The sequence below is a fragment of the Ranitomeya variabilis genome, chromosome 6 (genome assembly GCF_051348905.1).
Source record: "Ranitomeya variabilis isolate aRanVar5 chromosome 6, aRanVar5.hap1, whole genome shotgun sequence".
In the NCBI taxonomy this organism is placed as follows: Eukaryota; Metazoa; Chordata; class Amphibia; order Anura; family Dendrobatidae; genus Ranitomeya; species Ranitomeya variabilis.
The window spans coordinates 45,410,469-45,431,351 of record NC_135237.1 but is presented as its reverse complement, the minus strand read 5'-3'; the positions used below and the strand labels follow the sequence as shown (position 1 = coordinate 45,431,351).

At 46.5% G+C, this 20,883-nt stretch overlaps 1 protein-coding gene across 2 annotated transcripts in view; it reads left to right on the top strand.

Annotated features, from left to right (window-relative positions):
- The window catches only part of C6H10orf67 (chromosome 6 C10orf67 homolog), a 147,592-nt gene that overhangs the window by 62,770 nt on the left and 63,939 nt on the right, over positions 1-20,883 (top strand). The gene's annotated exons all lie outside the window — the stretch shown is intronic.

The following is a 20,883-nucleotide window of genomic DNA, read 5'->3' as shown; positions in this document are numbered from 1 at the left end:
ACTCACAATGAAGTGATAAGTCCATACTTTCTGTTTTGTCCTTTTGTACACCTGTACAAAAGTGAATTTTTGTTAACAGGAATATTGTGTCATCGTCTGTTTACTGAAGTGTAGATAAGGCTCTGCCTATAGTCCTTAAGTGTGCAACCGAATGCACATGACCGTATAAATGTGCATATAGAAATCTATGCATAGAGGACTCCTGACCCCTCGGCCACTGTGGCCCACAGTGTCAGTCTGTGCTGCCCCTAACCACCATCTGGACACGGACATGCTTGTCTGTGTCGGGAAGATGCTCACATGTATCTTCCTTGTCAGAGGGGAGAGGATCGGCGTATAGGCAGGAGCAGGGACAGTGTGAGGTTATCGCTACAGTTCCCGATATGTGTAGAATGGGGGTCTCCTTCCCCTTGTTAGGTATTACAGTAATAAGTAGATGTGGAGGCCATGCATGTGTTCAGATTTCTTCATTGCACCTAATGGAGTAGAGCATACCTGTCCATTTGAGCTTCAATGAAAAAAGTCTCATGCATGGGCTCTTCCGTCCTCTAGAGTGTGAAGGGTGGAAAAGGCGACCACCATTGTCACGATAGGTTAAAGTCCTGAAAATGGACCTGCGTATCAATCATTTATGGTATACAGTGGCTTGCAAAATATTCACCCCCTCCCCCTTGGCTTTTTACCTATTTTGTTACATTACAATCTGTGTTTAAATATTTTTGTAATCCGATTTGTGTGTGATGCATCAGCGCGAAATAGTCTAAGTTGGAGAAGTGAGAAAAATATAGACATAAATTACATTTATGGAATCAAATTACTAAAAATTGGCATGTGCATATGTATTCACCCCTTTTGCGATGAAGTCTCTAACATTTTCTGGTGCAAGTGATTACTTTCATAAGTGATATGCTCAGTGAAATGAAGTCCCCCTAAGTGTCCCCTGTTTTGTCAGTATATACACTACACCTTTCTGAAAGGCCAAAGAGGCTGCAACACCATTGAGCAAGAGGCTCCACTAACCAAACACCACCATGAAGACCAAGGAGATCTCCAAACAAGTCAGGGACACAGTTGTTGAGAAGTACAAGTCAGGGTTGGGTTATAAAAGAATATCCCAATCTCTGATGATCCCCAGGCGCACCATCAAATCCATTATCATCAAATGGAAACAACATTGTACCACAACAAGCCTGCCCAGAGAGGGCTGCCCACTAAAACTCTCAGCCTGGGCAAGGAGGGCATTAATCAGAGAGGCAACACAGAGACCAAAGGTAACCCTACAGAGTTCCCAGAGACTGGAATATCTGTCCATACAACCACAATAAACCTTTACTTACACACAAAAATTATAAGGCTCGTTTTGAATTTGCCAAAAAACATGGGAAACTCCCCAAATGTATTGTGGAAGGTTCTAGTCAGATGAGGCAAAAATTTAACATTTGGTCACCAAGGTAAATGAGTTGCCCGCCAGGGCCTGGGGTACTCGGCACTGGGTCCAGTTGCAGTTAAAGGGGTGGTCACGGTGGCTGTAACCCGGTCCGTGCCCTGGGCACTCAATTAAAGGGGATCAGTCTTTTAAAGGGAATTGTGAAGGTCTATTTTCGTGACGCCACGTGTGGTTTTCGGTCAGTAGGGACCGACGCTGCTATTAGGAGTCCTCTGGGGTGATGGTATGGCGGCTGGATGGTGACGCTTCCCACAGGTGAAGCGGGGTCCCCAGGGCTCCCAAGGTGTATGGAAGGGATGATGTGTTACCGGTAAATAACGGAAGGCACAGGATTGCAGTCTTTACCTGGTTTACTGGTGGGAGCAGGCCACAGTCCAGGGTACCGGCAACAGGTACAGAAGGAGTCCAGGCAGCCCAGAGACAAGTTTAAATCCCCTTGGCAGGTCAGGTTGGGAGCCTTCCAGTGTGCACTGCTTTTCTGGTCCCTTGCTCCCTGTAGTTTGCTGGCAAGGTACTCCTTTCTCTCCTGTACAGTATCTGCACGGTACTCAGCTTGAGCTGTTCTCTTGGGGTCTCAGGCACGGTGACTCCAGGCTCTGACTGCTGCTGTCCCTCAGATGTTGTACGAGCAGTTTACGCATAGTCCTATGCCTTCCGGTTCTGCTGTGGGGCTTGCAGCTCCCCACAACCTCGGGCTCCCACCGGTGCCTGGTTTCTGCGCTTTGGCTCCTAGAAAGCCCAATCGCAGCCTCCTTGAGCCCGTAATCTCTCCTCTGCTTCTTTCATGTTTCTCTTCACTCTCAGACTATCTGACTCCTCCCCCAGACCAGGATCTGTATGTATCAGGGAAGCTCCCCTTAAACCGGGTATAGAGCTCCCCCTCCTGGCCTGGAGTCGGAAGGTGTTGTGTGTAAGATTTACCTGCCAAAGGGATCCCTCTTGTCTCCAGGCATAGCACTACCCTCCCCGAGAGGAAGGCAGCACTACTGTGGTACCGAACTCCTGGGGTGCCACATAAACGCATTGTCAGGTTCCAAATCAACACAGCTCATCACCCCAACAACATCATCCCCACAGTGAAACATAGTGGGGGCAGCATCATGCTGTGGGGATGTTTTTCGGCCGCAGGTACAGGGAAAATGGTCTGAGTTGAGGGGAAGATGGATGGGGCAAAATACTTAAGCAAAACCTGTTTCAGACTGTCACTGATTTGAGACTGGGATGGAGTCCAAGTGCGGCGCACACCCCAACTCGCGTTTCGGAAAGAGTAATTTGTCAGCGTTGTTCGTGCCCTGATGAAAGAATCATTACGAAACGCGCATTGGGGTGTGCTCCACACTTGGACTAAGGGCCACCTACTAGGTAATTTCCACTGCCTGGATATACTATTTTACACATAGCCTCTTTACATGCACTGTTGATAGGTATACACCATTGTTGCATATGTATAATTACTCCATTGTTATTACAGGTTTATGCCAGCTACCTGAGTGCATTTCTCTGTCTAGCATGAGGTTTTAACCCCTTGTGACACCTTTCCTGTACATAGGACACCAGTGTCGATTTGCATATGAGAAGGTTGTCGGCACAAATCACTCTAGTGTTTCTGGTCAATTAGCCGACTTATAATTAGTTTGATGTTTATGCTATTCTACTACATCATTTATACACCTACCTAACAAGCATTCCTTCTTGGCTTCTGCTTTCCTCCCCTTCTTCCAGGCTATGTGCAATTATAGACATATTTACATTCTGGTTCAATATATCTTCATTCCGTTGTTTATCCACTAAGATATTGACTATACATTGATTGATATGGATTAGTATTGCTGTTATCCAGTATGTGACACATATCCAGTCACATCTCATTACCTATCTGTGGTCCCCCTTGACTGTCTTTTAATTTGTTTTGTTTGTACTTGCAAACTGGTCTTCTACAAGTGTGGGCACTCTGTTGCATATAGTGCCACCAATTGCCACCCATTTTTTATAAATGTGTTTTATCTCCTATGCTAAGTCCCACATTTATTCTTTGACCATATGTTCGGTGTTTTCCTCTTGGTTTTAATGGTATTCCGAATAGTCTGCCATTCATTTCACCAGCACATATACACTCACTGGCCACTTTATTAGGTACACCTGTCCAACTTCTTGTTAACACTTAATTTCTAATCAGCCAATCACATGGCGGCAACTCAGTGCATTTAGGCATGTAGACATGGTCAAGACAATCTCCTGCAGTTCAAACCGAGCATCAGTATGGGGAAGAAAGGTGATTTGAGTGCCTTTGAACGTGGCATGGTTGTTGGTGCCAGAAGGGCTGGTCTGAGTATTTCAGAAACTGCTGATCTACTGGGATTTTCACGCACAACCATCTCTAGGGTTTACAGAGAATGGTCCGAAAAAGAAAAAAAATCCAGTGAGCGGCAGTTCTGTGGGCGGAAATGCCTTGTTGATGCCAGAGGTCAGAGGAGAATGGGCAGACTGGTTCGAGCTGATAGAAAGGCAACAGTGACTCAAATCGCCACCCGTTACAACCAAGGTAGGCCTAAGAGCATCTCTGAACGCACAGTGCGTCGAACTTTGAGTCAGATGGGCTACAGCAGCAGAAGACCACACCGGGTACCACTCCTTTCAGCTAAGAACAGGAAACTGAGGCTACAATTTGTACAAGCTCATCGAAATTGGACAGTAGAAGATTGGAAAAACGTTGCTTGGTCTGATGAGTCTCGATTTCTGCTGCGACATTCGGATGGTAGGGTCAGAATTTGGCGTAAACAACATGAAAGCATGGATCCATCCTGCCTTGTATGGAGCATCTTTGGGATGTGCTGCCGACAAATCTGCGGCAACTGTGTGATGCCATCATGTCAATATGGACCAAAATCTCTGAGGAATGCTTCCAGCACCTTGTTGAATCTATGCCACGAAGAATTGAGGCAGTTCTGAAGGCAAAAGGGGGTCTAACCCGTTACTAGCATGGTGTACCTAATAAAGTGGCCGGTGAGTGTATGTCATGCTTCATGCGCACTGAGGTACGGTATATAGTATTCCCCAATTTTTATATGCAGTTGTGCTAAAAAGTTTACGTACCCCAGCAGAATTTTTGCTTTCTTGGCCTTTTTTTCAGAGAATCTGAATGATAACACCAAAACTTTTTCTCCACTCATGGTTAGTGTTTGGGTGAAGCCATTTATTGTCAAACTACTGTGTTTTCTCTTTTTAAATCATAATGACAATCCAAAACATCCAAATGACCCTGATCAAAAGTTCTCATACCTCATTTCTTAATACCGTGTATTGCCTCCTCTAACATCAATGACAACTTGAAGTCTTTTGTGGTAGTTGTGGATGAGGTTCTTTATTTTCTCAGATGGTAAAGCTGCCCATTCTTCTTGGCAAAAAGCCTCCAGTTCCTGTAAATTCCTGGGCTGTGTAGCATGAACTGCGCGCTTGAGATCTCCCCAGAGTGGCTCAATGATATTGAGGTCAGGAGACTGAGATGGCCACTCCAGAACCTTCACTTTGTTCTGCTGTAGCCATTGACAGGTCGCCTTGGCCTTGTTTTCATTTAGCCATTCAAGCCCATTTGTGTCAACTTCTGTGCGTGTTATCAGGCCAAAATCACCAGAGTATGTGAACTTTTGATCAGGATCGTTTGGATGTTTTTGGTTGTCATTATCATTTAAAAAAGAGAAAACACAGTAATTTGACAATAAATGGCTTCATGCAAGTGCAGCGCCCCATGTTATGACCCCAATGGCAGAGGGTCTCAGAAGTTATTACCAAGTCTGCAAACACAAAAACCAGCTCATAGGGCAGTGGTAACTAGGCTGACCATATACCTGATCGTAGCACCACAAATAGCAGCAGCCGGGGAACGTACCTACGTTGGTTCTAGATGTCTCGCGCCAGCCGGAGAACTAACTAACCCTAGAAGGGAAAAGATAGACCTTTCTTGCCTCCAGAGAAAAGACCCCAAAAGTTGGATACAAGCCCCCAACAAATAATAACGGTGAGGTCAGAAGAAAAGACAAACGTAAGAATGAACTAGGTTTTTAGCAAAGAGAGGCCCACTGACTAATAGCAGAATATAGGAAGATGACTTATACGGTCAGCAAAAACCCTATCAAAATTTCCACGCTGAATATTCAAGAACCCCCGAACCGTCTAACGGCCCGGGGGGAGAATATCAGCCCCCTAGAGCTTCCAGCAAAATCAGGAATCACATTTAGTACAAGCTGGACAAAAATAAGAGCAATGCAAATAACCAAAAAATAAGGAAGCAGGACTTAGCTTATTTTGCAAGAACCAGGACCAGCAGACAGGAGCAAACAGAAAGGAACTGATTACAACGATGCCAGGCACCAGACTGAAAATCCAGGAAGCTTAAATAGCAACACCCCTGGACTAATGAGCCAGGTGGGTACCAAGCTGAGAAAAGAAACTCAAAGTGTCATGTAGCTAGTGACCACAAGAGGGAGCCAAAAAATCCAATTCACAACAGTACCCCCCCCTTAAGGAGGGGTCACCGAACCCTCACCAAGACCACCAGGACGATCAGGATGAGCAGCGTGAAAGGCACGAACCAAATCGGCCGCATGAACATCAGAGGCGACCACCCAGGAATTATCCTCCTGACCATAGCCCTTCCACTTGACCAGATACTGAAGCCTCCGTCTGGAGAGACGAGAATCCAAGATCTTCTCCACCACGTACTCCAACTCGCCCTCAACCAACACCGGAGCAGGAGGCTCAACAGAAGGAACCACAGGCACAACGTAGCGCCGCAACAAAGACCTATGGAACACGTTGTGAATGGCAAACGACACCGGAAGATCCAAGCGAAAGGACACTGGATTAAGGATTTCCAAAATCTTATAAGGACCGATGAAGCGAGGCTTAAATTTAGGAGAGGATACCTTCATAGGAACAAACCGAGAAGACAGCCACACCAAATCCCCAACACGAAGTCGGGGACCCACACCGCGGCGGCGGTTGGCAAAACGCTGAGCCTTCTCCTGTGACAACTTTAAGTTGTCCACCACATGATTCCAGATCCGCTGCAACCTATCCACCACAGAATCTACCCCAGGACAGTCAGAGGGCTCAACATGTCCCGAGGAAAAACGAGGATGAAAACCAGAGTTGCAGAAAAATGGCGAAACCAAAGTAGCGGAACTAGCCCGATTATTAAGGGCAAACTCAGCCAATGGCAAGAAGGTCACCCAATCATCCTGATCTGCAGAAACAAAACACCTCAAATAAGCCTCCAGTGTCTGATTTGTTCGCTCCGTTTGGCCATTAGTCTGAGGATGAAAGGCAGACGAAAACGACAAATCAATGCCCATCTTAGCACAAAAGGATCGCCAGAACCTGGAAACAAACTGGGATCCTCTGTCAGACACGATATTCTCAGGAATGCCGTGCAAACGAACCACATTCTGAAAGAATAAAGGAACCAGATCGGAAGAGGAAGGCAGCTTAGGCAAAGACACCAAATGGACCATCTTGGAAAAGCGATCACATACCACCCAGATGACAGACATGCCCTGAGACACCGGAAGATCCGAAATGAAATCCATGGAAATGTGTGTCCAAGGCCTCTTCGGGACAGGCAAGGGCAAGAGCAACCCGCTGGCGCGAGAACAGCAAGGCTTAGCTCGAGCACAAGTCCTACAGGACTGCACAAATGACCGCACATCCCGTGACAAGGAAGGCCACCAAAAGGACCTAGCCACCAAATCTCTGGTGCCAAAAATCCCCGGATGCCCTGCCAACACCGAGGAATGAACCTCGGAAATGACTCTGCTGGTCCATTTATCAGGAACAAAAAGTCTGTCAGGTGGACAAGAGTCAGGTCTACCAGCCTGAAATCTCTGCAACACACGTCGCAAATCCGGAGAAATGGCTGACAAGATTACTCCCTCTTTAAGAATACCAGCTGGCTCTGAGACTCCAGGAGAGTCAGGCACAAAGCTCCTTGAAAGAGCATCAGCCTTCACATTCTTTGAACCTGGTAAATACGAGACCACAAAGTCAAAACGGGAGAAAAACAATGACCAACGGGCCTGTCTAGGATTCAGGCGTTTAGCAGACTCGAGATACATCAGATTTTTGTGATCAGTCAAGACCACCACACGATGCTTAGCACCCTCGAGCCAATGACGCCACTCCTCAAATGCCCACTTCATGGCCAACAGCTCCCGATTGCCAACATCATAATTCCGCTCAGCAGGCGAAAACTTCCTAGAAAAAAAAGCACATGGTCTCATTACAGAGCAACCAGGGCCTCTCTGCGACAAAACGGCCCCTGCCCCGATCTCAGAAGCATCCACTTCAACCTGAAAGGGAAGTGAGACATCAGGCTGGCACAAAACAGGCGCCGAAGTAAACCGGCGCTTCAGCTCTTGGAAAGCTTCCACGGCTGCAGGAGCCCAGTTAGCAACATCAGAACCTTTCTTGGTCATATCCGTCAAAGGTTTAACAACGCTAGAAAAGTTAGCGATAAAACGACGGTAGAAGTTAGCAAAACCCAAGAACTTCTGAAGACTCTTAACTGACGTGGGTTGAGTCCAATCATGAATAGCTCGGACCTTGACTGGGTCCATCTCCACCGCAGAAGGGGAAAAAATAAAACCCAAAAAGGGAACCTTCTGTACTCCAAAGAGACACTTTGAGCCCTTAACAAACAAAGCATTCTCACGCAAAACCTGAAACACCATCCTGACCTGCTTTACATGGGAGTCCCAATCATCAGAAAAAAACAGAATATCATCCAGATAAACAATCATAAATTTATCCAGATACTTCCGGAAGACATCATGCATAAAGGACTGAAACACTGAAGGAGCATTAGAGAGCCCAAAAGGCATCACCAAGTACTCAAAATGACCTTCGGGCGTATTAAATGCAGTTTTCCATTCATCTCCTTGCTTAATGCGCACAAGGTTGTACGCACCACGAAGATCTATCTTGGTGAACCACTTGGCACCCTTAATCCGGGCAAACAAGTCCGACAACAGAGGCAAAGGATACTGAAATTTAACAGTGATTTTATTCAGAAGCCGATAGTCTATACAAGGTCTCAAAGATCCGTCCTTCTTGGCCACAAAAAAGAATCCCGCACCAAGAGGGGAAGAGGATGGACGGATATGCCCCTTCTCCAGAGACTCCTTGATATACAAACGCATTGCGGTATGCTCAGGTACAGACAGATTAAATAATCTTCCTTTAGGAAACTTACTACCTGGAATCAAATCTATAGCGCAGTCACAGTCCCTATGAGGAGGAAGAGCACTGGACCTGGACTCGCTGAATACATCCTGATAATCAGACAAATACTCAGGAACTTCCGAAGGAGTAGAGGAAGCAATAGACACCGGCGGGGAATCACCATGAATTCCCTGACAGCCCCAACTTGACACAGACATTGCCTTCCAATCCAAGACTGGATTATGGGTCTGTAACCATGGCAGACCCAAAACGACCAAATCATGCATTTTATGCAGAACAAGAAAACGAATCACCTCCCGATGTTCAGGAGTCATGCACATGGTTACCTGTGTCCAAAACTGCGGCTTATTTTCCGCCAATGGCGTAGCATCAATACCTCTAAGAGGGATAGGATTTACCAACGGCTCAAGAATAAAACCACAGCGCTTGGCAAATGACAGATCCATAAGACTCAGGGCAGCACCTGAATCCACAAACGCCATAACAGGGTAGGAAGACAATGAGCAAATTAAAGTCACAGACAAAATAAATTTAGGTTGCAAATTACCAATGGCGACAGGACTAACAACCCTTGTTAGGCGTTTAGAGCATGCTGATATAACATGTGTAGAATCACCACAGTAAAAACACAACCCATTCTGACGTCTATGATTTTTCCGTTCATTTCTAGTCTGAATTCTACCACATTGCATTAAATCAGGTGTTTGTTCAGACAATACCACCAGAGGATTAGCGGCTTTGCGCTCCCGCAAACGCCGGTCAATTTGAATAGCCAGCGCCATGGAATCATTCAGACTTGTAGGAATGGAGAAACCCACCATCACATTCTTAATGGCTTCAGAAAGGCCATTTCTGAAATTTGCGGCCAGAGCACACTCATTCCACTGAGTAAGCACGGACCACTTCCGAAATTTTTGGCAATACACTTCAGCTTCATTCTGGCCCTGAGAGATAGCCAGCAAGGCTTTTTCTGCCTGAATTTCAAGATTGGGTTCCTCGTAAAGCAACCCGAGCGCCAGAAAAAACGCATCAATATTTGCCAATGCCGGATCTCCTGGCGCTAACGAGAAGGCCCAATCCTGAGGGTCGCCCCGCAAGAAAGAGATAACAATTTTAACTTGCTGAGCTGAGTCTCCAGACGAACGGGGTCTCAGAGATAGAAACAATTTACAATTATTCCTGAAATTCCTAAACTTAAATCGGTCTCCAGAGAACAGTTCAGGAATAGGTATTTTAGGTTCAGACATAGGACTACTGGTAACAAAATCTTGAATGCCCTGCACACGAGCAGCAAGCTGATCCACACTAGTAATCAAAGTCTGGACATTCATGTCTGCAGCAAGCTCAAGCCACTCAGAGGTAAAGGGGAGGAAGAAAGAGAGAAAAAAAAAAAAAACTCAGAATTTCCTTTATTATCCCACTTCTGCAATGCATTAAACATTCACCTTCGGCCTGGCATACTGTTATGACCCCAATGGCAGAGGGTCTCAGAAGTTATTACCAAGTCTGCAAACACAAAAACCAGCTCATAGGGCAGTGGTAACTAGGCTGACCATATACCTGATCCTAGCACCACAAATAGCAGCAGCCGGGGAACGTACCTACGTTGGTTCTAGACGTCTCGCGCCAGCCGGAGAACTAACTAACCCTAGAAGGGAAAAGATAGACCTTTCTTGCCTCCAGAGAAAAGACCCCAAAAGTTGGATACAAGCCCCCAACAAATAATAACGGTGAGGTAAGAAGAAAAGACAAACGTAAGAATGAACTAGGTTTTTAGCAAAGAGAGGCCCACTGACTAATAGCAGAATATAGGAAGATGACTTATACGGTCAGCAAAAACCCTATCAAAATTTCCACGCTGAATATTCAAGAACCCCCGAACCGTCTAACGGCCCGGGGGGAGAATATCAGCCCCCTAGAGCTTCCAGCAAAATCAGGAATCACATTTAGTACAGGCTGGACAAAAAGAAGAGCAATGCAAATAACCAAAAAATAAGGAAGCAGGACTTAGCTTATTTTGCAAGAACCAGGACCAGCAGACAGGAGCAAACAGAAAGGAACTGATTACAACGATGCCAGGCACCAGACTGAAAATCCAGGAAGCTTAAATAGCAACACCCCTGGACTAACGAGCCAGGTGGGTACCAAGCTGAGGAAAGAAACTCAAAGTGTCATGTAGCTAGTGACCACAAGAGGGAGCCAAAAAATTCAATTCACAACAGCCCCAGAGTCCTGGTCATTGCAGTACTGTGGCTCTGCCACTAAGGGGGGCTATGGTACGTCTGATGGCACTGAAGGAGTTCATCTGACCAGGTATCACATACACCAATACATTTCACAGTCTGGCCTCCAGGGGGAGCTAAGGGTGCTATTCATTAGGCCACTCCTCACACTTTGGTAAAACTGGGGGTTAGATAGGAAGTGAGATCAGACAGCTGACTGGGTTGGAACCAGACAACACCTTGTGGCAGAGGGTGTTGTAGGGGGAAGATTCGGAGGGGTCCCTGTCAGGGGTGGGATCCTGACAGAGGCCTAGCAACCAGAGAGAACGTTACGGGACCGTGCCTGCACGACATTGCGGCGGTGCCCCAAGAAAGGACAAGAAGCGAGATTTATTGTGCTGAGTGAGAAACGAGATCAAAGCGAAAGGAGAATACCAGTAGGAGTTGTGCTGTAAGACGAGGCAACATCCTACTGAGGCGCATAACCGGTGGCCGGAACGCCGAGGAAGTATCAGGCTCCAGGCAATACTTCAAACCTACGGCAGGACAGTCAGTTAGAGGCGGGCTGTCCCACAGAAAGAGCCCAGGTCGACACAGGGGGGGTAACTACAGGAGTGGGGCGACGCTCGAGTCCCAGGAAGAACCTCCGAGCCTCCCCCGTCATACGGGTGCGTCCTCACCATAGCATCTGGGGGATGTGGAAGAACATCAGAATCGAGTTGTGAGGGAACACGAGAAACAGACACAACAGTTGTGGGGTACTATCCCGGAGGCACAGCAGGGAAGGACCACAACACACAAGCGCAGGAAGGTAGGCACAGATTTCCACCTGCAAAGGGAACTCTGGAGGTGCCATCGGACCGGCCGGACTTGCGCAGCCCGGTTAACCGTATTCCGGACTGAGGACCCTGAAGCCTTCAGTAAAGAGGTAAAGAGACTGCAACCTGGTGTCCTCATTATTTACTGCGGCCGGCACTTCACTGCACCATACCACCACATTTCATTGTACGCCCCTCAGCAGGGCCACGGACCGGGTCTAGCCACCGTGACAACCCCAGACCAGAGACTCAGAGGCCCGGTACCGGGTACCCCTCGGCCCTGCAACAGTGGGGGCGCTACAAACTTGGCGTCACGAACAGGATCTACTTAAGCCTGAAGAATCAGGTCATGTGTGCCTTGGAACTGTGATTTACTGTGCTTGGACTGTGACTTATTGCAAAGACTGTGTATTGCCACTTGCCGCCAGAAGTTCGCGCCAAAACTGCCGCCATTACAGCGCTAAGGAGAGCGCAGGAGAAGAAGAAGGGCGTGGAAGTGGGCGTAAACAAGCTGAAGAGCGCGAAAGACAATGGCCGCCCAGTCTAAATATCTCGGCCCATTGAGGACGTGTCCGTCAGCAGCCGAGATCCGCCTCCTGATCCTCAATGGTGGGCAGAGACAAAGAAAACGGAACCGCCCACGAAGGAGAGAGTGGGAAAAGGATCAGGAAGAAGAAGTCAGCGACATGGAGGACGCCATGGCGAGCCACCCGGAGCCGGAGCGTGGGGTCGGAGCCGAGGACTCCCCCAGCTACCCGGAGAGGCACCGCAGCCAGACCTCCACAGTTGACGCTGACCTCCTGCAGACCGGAGTGGATGAGCTCAGCGACCAACTTCTGCGGACGCAGCTGAGCACTGAGGCCGAGTGGAAGAAGACCTTCATCGGGAGCCTCGCCAGACGCCTGTCGGCAGCCTCGTCTGGTCCGGAGCAGGAAAGAAGTTCCAGCGCTCCGAAGCCAGAAAGCAAGGCTCTGCCGGAAAGTGGGATGCTGCAAGCAGAGATGACAACGTCGCAGCACAAGGCCCCGCAACCAGCGTTCCAGACCCCAGCGGAGACGGAGCAGACCGGCACCAGAGGGACCGCATCTGAAGCAGGTATGAAGGACGACCCTGCCCTGACAACCGACATCACTCCAGTGACTGCTAGTGCCACAGCTGCTGACTCCGTTCTAGTGACTGATCTTGCAGCAGCCGCTACCTCTGCTGCAGCAAATGCCCATACTCAAGCTGCGCAGACCTCCATTGCTGCGCATGATTTAACTGTACATGAAAGACGGATTAACGGCATTTGTCCAGCACTGGGTGTAACCCTGGACCTCACTTTTCCCAGGCCAAGAAGGGTTAAGTGCCAGGTGCAGCCCTGGAAGCCGTCCAACTAAACCTCGGAGAACCGAAGATTGTAAATAGTTAACTGTTTGTTTCCTGCTGCTTGCTGCTAGTACCCGTTCAGGGTTAACTCTTAAAGGGATCCCTTTGTTTACCCGGGATCCCTTCTTCTGCTTTTTGTTTTTGTTTCCTGTTTTATCAATGTTGAAAGAACTGCTGGATCATGAACAATGCATGATTACAAACTCCTTGTAAATAGTTTGCACCTTCTTAAAGGTGCTCTCTACTGGTTTTACACACAAAAAGGACTCTTTGCGAAGAAACTGTTCCTGGAAACAGCATTGGAGTCCTTACTGCGAACAGACTTGCAACTTGAGAAGTTGCACTACCTCATAGAGACTTGGTCCACTCTTAAAGGGGATGTCCACGTATTGCGCTTATGAACCGTATTGCCTTAAGACAGTTGGGTGGCAATAATGTCTTAAAAAGAAAAAGTAATAATGCTGATATGTAAGAGTTAAATGTAACTAACTAGTTAATTGTGAGAAATGTTGATAATGTTGATAGAAGAACGAGGACAGAAAGAGAACCCGTACGGGGTTAGTTAGTGAGTCCTCCTAGGAGCCATACAGAGATGGCTCGGTGATCTTGAACTGAAAGGAAAATGATATGTTCTATACTGTGTATAGTTGTGGAAGGACAGAAGGCTCGGGTGGAATGGGGCGGTCCTGTATAGAAAGGAGAGGCAGCAGGCCTGAAGCAGTTAGGACAGGCGGTCCTGCAGACGTAAAGTAGGAGAATGCAGCAAAGTTGCTTAGCCTTATAACGTGTTATAAGAAGGTCTTTAGTGGATTCTGAGTGTATGTCCTTAAAGGCAATGTTAAATTACTGTTCAGAAAATTATACTAAGTAGAATACCCGGTTGGGTAAGAAAAGTTATTTATAGTAAGTTATGTAAAAATATTTAACCATGTTTGTAACGTTCAAGTGTCCTCACCTCCCATAAAGGGAAGCTCTGTTCAAGTATGCTTATTGTTATTGCACTCCCAAAAATTGTATGTCTTTTTGCTGACATGTATTGTTGTTTTATTCCCAGTCCGGGAGTACTGGATTTAACCGGGGGGAGTGCAGCGCCCCAGAGTCCTGGTCGTTGCAGTACTGTGGCTCTGCCACTAAGGGGGGCTATGGTACGTCTGATGGCACTGAAGGAGTTCATCTGACCAGGTATCACATACACCAATACATTTCACAGTCTGGCCTCCAGGGGGAGCTAAGGGTACTATCCATTAGGCCACTCCTCACACTTTGGTAAAACTGGGGGTTAGATAGGAAGTGAGATCAGACAGCTGACTGGGTTGGAACCAGACAACACCTTGTGGCAGAGGGTGTTGTAGGGGGAAGATTCGGAGGGGTCCCTGTCAGGGGTGGGATCCTGACAGAGGCCTAGCAACCAGAGAGAACGTTACGGGACCGTGCCTGCACGACATTGCGGCGGTGCCCCAAGAAAGGACAAGAAGCGAGATTTATTGTGCTGAGTGAGAAACGAGATCAAAGCGAAAGGAGAATACCAGTAGGAGTCGTGCTGTAAGACGAGGCAACATCCTACTGAGGCGCATAACCGGTGGCCGGAACGCCGAGGAAGTATCAGGCTCCAGGCAATACTTCAAACCTACGGCAGGACAGTCAGTTAGAGGCGGGCTGTCCCACAGAAAGAGCCCAGGTCAACACAGGGGGGTAACAACAGGAGTGGGGCGACGCTCGAGTCCCAGGAAGAACCTCCGAGCCTCCCCCGTCATACGGGTGCGTCCTCACCATAGCATCTGGGGGATGTGGAAGAACATCAGAATCGAGTTGTGAGGGAACACGAGAAACAGACACAACAGTTGTGGGGTACTATCCCGGAGGCACAGCAGGGAAGGACCACAACACACAAGCGCAGGAAGGTAGGCACAGATTTCCACCTGCAAAGGGAACTCTGGAGGTGCCATCGGACCGGCCGGACTTGCGCAGCCCGGTTAACCGTATTCCGGACTGAGGACCCTGAAGCCTTCAGTAAAGAGGTAAAGAGACTGCAACCTGGTGTCCTCATTATTTACTGCGGCCGGCACTTCACTGCACCATACCACCACATTTCATTGTACGCCCCTCAGCAGGGCCACGGACCGGGTCTAGCCACCGTGACAACCCCAGACCAGAGACTCAGAGGCCCGGTACTGGGTACCCCTCGGCCCTGCGACAGTGGGGGCGCTACACAACCACTAACCATGAGTGGAGAAAAAGTTTTGGTGTTATCATTTATATTCTCTGAAAAAAAGGCCAAGCAAGCAAAAATTCTGCCGGGGTATGTAAACTTTTGAGCACAACTGTATATGATCTGCTACGTTCAGTTTGCAGTTGTTCTATTACCCATCCACACTATCCATGGTAGTGACTATGTGCCACCACTATGAGCATGGTGGGTGCACATGATCACTACTTCTGCATTTATTCTGGGACTATGGGCCCCCTGTTCTCAGAATTGGTTGTGGTCTCACCTGCCGGACCCACTGTGATCGTACATCTTTTCTGTGGATAGGTATTAAATCCTTAAGCACCATGATGTACCCATAAGTTTACGCTACGCACTGTAATTCTGCAACTTTAACTTTCGACACCTTTAGAGTCAAATTTCTTTGCTGTCTTCATATCTAGTAATGGAGTCACCTAATAGTTTAGGATTTGGACTTATGGCAGAGCTGTTTACTCACTGTATCAATCACACTTATTTCCAGAAATCATGACACTTGGTGGGAAGCAGGCACATGTTGCGATAAGACCAACGCGTAACTGTGTCCCTAACAAATAATAGATTTATAACCAGGTAAATATGTCACCAGCAAACGGGGATTGTGACCAGCTCTCCATATCCCAAGTAATGAGGCAATCGATTAATGAATTAGAAGGGGGTCACATTTATAGACGTAGTGTATCTACTGCTGAGGAATGGGCACAAGCTTCATTATTCGGGGGACAGTGATGGAATTAATTACATACAGGAGTTTCCCAGTCTAAGAAGACATTTCTGCAGTCACAGACTTCCATATCTTGACTGTGTACCATGCGTCACCCACTTTGACGATTAGGCTCTCTACAGTTACATATACTGACGCCAGACTTCTCTTCTCAGACCAAGAAACCCTTATAAGATATTTCACTTTTGGTGATTTGCATTGGATTATGCTCTTTATTATAACCTGAAGGGGTTGTACCATGCATGGAAGTTATTCACATTATAGACGATAACTTGCTGATGGCTTGGGCTCCCACCAAACCCGAAAGCGGTGTTCAGGACTGCCTCACTTGTATGGAAGTCTAGGGGAAAGTTTCTCCGCAAGACGACCACTAAGGCCTCTTTCACACTTCAGTCTTTTTGTTTCAGTCAAAATCCGTCGTTTTGTGCAAAAAAACAGATCCAGCGAATTTGCCCGCTGGATCCGTCTTTTTCTCATAGACTTGTATTAGCGACGGATTATGATGGATGGCCTCACGTTTCATCCGCCGTGCGCTGGATCCGTCGGAATTTGTTTATCCTTCGTCTGGAGAGGAAGGACAAGGTAAAAATTTTTGTCTGCGCCGAAAAATCGGATAGCGACGGATCCAGCAGCGCCCATCGTTGGCTAGAATGGAAGCCTAAGGGCGCAGGATCCGTCGCTGTCCGTTAAATGACGGAATCCAGTGACGGATTCCGTTTTTTTACACTGAGCATGCTCCAAATCTGTATTTAGTAGCTAATTGGCCAAACAGTCCCAAATCTATATAAACCTAGCCTGTGGCTTCATTCCTCAATGTGCCAGCAAGGAGCATACAAGCAAGCAACCTGCCTGATCGATAGATGCGTAGATGGTCACAATATTTGATAGAACTCCTTCCATTTCTGCCACTTGCTCTACAACCTCTCAAAGATGGGGTGTTAAAACACTCAATATACAGGTTTCCATTATTTTCCAGTAGCCAATCACATTTGGAGGTATAAAAAAAACGGATCCGTCGAAAAAAAGGAAGAAACGGATGAAAAACGGAGGCGACGGATACATCGGATCCGGGTTTTTCACTATTTTTGACGGATCCGTCACGACGACGGATTTTGACTGACGCCAGATGACTGAAGTGTGATAGAGGCCTTAGCTGATGTAGGGAGACTTTAGGCCATACAGTGCTCTCTGGGACCACAGTTTTATCAGCAAGAGATTATCACTAGAGGATAAGTAAACCTGCTGTCATGTGGTGCTCCATATCCATATTCATAAGCGCTGTATAACTCCGCCCCCACCATTGATTGGCAGCTTTCTGCCTTTGCACAGTGTATACAGAAAGGGGCCAATCAGTGGTGTGGGCGGGGTTATACAAAGCTCCAGTGCATAGGCTGAAATCTACCTATTAGTCATGTGGGCGGGGTTATGTAGCATTCAGAGAACTGCTACATTAGCAACAAATAAAACAGTCTTTTTATGAATATGACAGCAAGCAATCCTGTAAGTGAGACATCGCTGGAATCAGAGTTTCTGCCCTTACATCATGCTGCTCTGAGATGGGGTAGCAAAAGGCTGGTGACAGATTTCCTTAAAGGAGAAACTACACCCTGAAACCCCTCTCAAAGGCCTCTTATCCAGCCGACCAGTCTCCTACTTTGCACTGACAAGAGGCAAGAACCCTGAAACATGTCTCTGCACATGGAGATCTTTTTCTTTTGGAGAAGATTTTAATTTGGCTTTTTGTCATAAGTTATATTGGAAGGTACTTTGAGGGGTCCATAATGACTACTTGGATTACTTCCTCCAATTGATGGCATTAGGGATTTAGTCTAGTGCCACCAATCAGTTCAAAAAGTGAAAAATAGCAAGGTAGGGCTGTAGTTACATAAATAATAAATAATAAAATATAACTTTTAATCTTATCTATTTAAAATGAGCTGTCATATCTCATAAAATCCATATAATACACAACAAACAACATTTAAATACTCCTTAGTGCTTCAATCATGCACTATATTCTCCAGCACAATGCACTTTTTATCAATATATGGGATATTGCTTCCCCCAAAGAGAAAAAAAAAATGCTTCTTAAAGTGGTCCAATCTATGTCTGAATATGCCACTTATATTAACCGTTGAAATACAGGAACAATCTCACCAAATAAAGTCCCTTGTTTCACGGTCTGAGTCAGGGTAGGTTGCGATGCTTCTATTCATGAGGGGGCTCTCCACTTGCCCTTTTCGAGACCTCATTACTCTAAGTCTCATCCAACTCTCCCGACGTCCTCCTTCATAATAGAATCTCCCGACGCGTTTCTTATTTCCCAGTCATCAGGGGAGAGGTCATTCAATATAGCGGCAAGTGTGCCATACAACATACAGGCATGCACACTTAGGAGGTAAGTGTGCATGCCTGTATGTTGTATGGCACACTTGCCGCTATATTGAATGACCTCTCCCCTGATGACTGGGAAATAAGAAACGCGTCGGGAGATTCTATTATGAAGGAGGACGTCGGGAGAGTTGGATGAGACTTAGAGTAATGAGGTCTCGAAAAGGGCAAGTGGAGAGCCCCCTCATGAATAGAAGCATCGCAACCTACCCTGACTCAGACCGTGAAACAAGGGACTTTATTTGGTGAGATTGTTCCTGTATTTCAACGGTTAATATAAGTGGCATATTCAGACATAGATTGGACCACTTTAAGAAGCATTTTTTTTTCTCTTTGGGGGAAGCAATATCCCATATATTGATAAAAAGTGCATTGTGCTGGAGAATATAGTGCATGATTGAAGCACTAAGGAGTATTTAAATGTTGTTTGTTGTGTATTATATGGATTTTATGAGATATGACAGCTCATTTTAAATAGATAAGATTAAAAGTTATATTTTATTATTTATTATTTATGTAACTACAGCCCTACCTTGCTATTTTTCACTGATGGCATTAGGGACCCTACTCTCTTCCTCTTTGAAGAAACTTTGTGCATATCATTGAATGGAGCAATGGTCCCTCATGTGTACAACGTCCACTTGCTCTACATGGGACTGCCGGACATAGTCAAGCACTGTACTCCACGATCTCTGGCAGCCCCTTAGACATTAGTGGGGCCACGCTCCATTCAGAAAGGTTATTTCAGAGTCCTGTTCTCTGGATCAGTGGTTTGATGGGTACGCGATTACCGTAATTGCATTTATGGTACAACGCCTTTAAGAAGTAAAGGGATCAGGGGATTTCTGGGAAACACTTTTTTTTTTACTTTAATCAAAACGTGTTCCTAATATTTAAAAAATAAAAAATTTTTGCTATAGGATATTATTTTGCACCTGATTCTTGGATGTGGATAGACACAAAGCACCAGATCTAATGGATAATCTGATCCTATGACCTGATAGCTTGGTGTACGGCACACGACCACACTTTTATTATTTCCGATGTCTTTATAGTTCAGGACAATTTTTTATGTGATTTTGTTAATATCACAGCTTTTTTTTATTACTTCTTTTAAACTCTTTTTCCTGATATAGAAAACTCTGATTGGGGTCCCACCAGTACTGCCCAGATCAGCAGCTGGAGCTTTGGCAAAATCTGCACATCTGAAAACGCTGGCGAGCCCAGTCACCGGTACCAGTTTCAGAATTAGCTTTGGGTCCTCCGACCTTGCAGACCCCGGTGGCTTCATGCCCGGCCTCTATGCTACATTTGTTTTTAATCCTAGTGCATGGAAACATCACCGATGACCTGGACGTTCACCCTCGTAACACAACTATTAAGGGCTACTAGAACTGTGTCAGTGGCTGGAGGGAAATGGAAGAAACCAGTTTGATTGACAGCTTTTTTCCTCCCTGTAAGCTCTCCAGGAAAGCAGTGTGAAGATGGGGGTGGATAGGGAACATTATCCCTGGAGCTTTTTATGTAAAGTTTTTAACCAGCAGAACACTGGTGTCATATACGTTCTAAAGTCATACTGCCATCCTCACAATTCATCGGGACACATGAGAGCTATCTAGTTGGGGTCTTTTATGAAAGCTCTGCCACATAAGATAACAGCAGCTCTATAAATTGGGGGTTTTGGCAGTGTGCATCATACAGATCCTACACTGTGTCTTGTCGTTATATATGCCATTGGCAGTCGGTGCCGGGTCCAGCTACAGATTTTCTCGCTCCATTACTTCTTCATGTAGATGAGTGTGAAGGAATCTGTATAGTCAACTGCAACCCACATAACCCTTTTTTTTGCCAGAGTATTTTGGGACCGTTTCATTAAGACTGACGTTTTGATGCAAATTTACCGTATTAAGAGCCGCTATCCCCTTAATGAAATTTCGGCTGCCGTGCGCCAAATAGAGAAATGTACTCAGGGTATGGACGGGAGTAGACTTTCCTGGCCTAAATTGAAATGAATTTGTCGGCTATGTCCCAATCGTGCCGAGTTTCACCCATTTTTCTTTAAAGTTGATGAAGCTGGAACACAGACATAACTCCAGAATCTTGTAGAAACCCTTCCTAGAAGGGTGGGAGCGGCTCTAACTGTGAAGTGGGGACCAACTACATATTTATTCCTATGGATTTACTATAGTCATACCATGACTAAGGCTATATGCCGAAACGCGTAGGTTTTTAGATTCTCTGTGGCCTGTATGTCCACCTACACAGCTTTTTAGTTTTCCTAATAAATGTGACATTTTATACTTACTCCTCATTGCTGGAGGACTCTCTTTCCTGATGATTGTCTTGCTGCTGCCCTGACCACGGCGGCCCCATGTGATGTCTCCCTCCTGCAGCCACAGACTCTTATACTGCTGGTGAGCCGACTCTCCCAT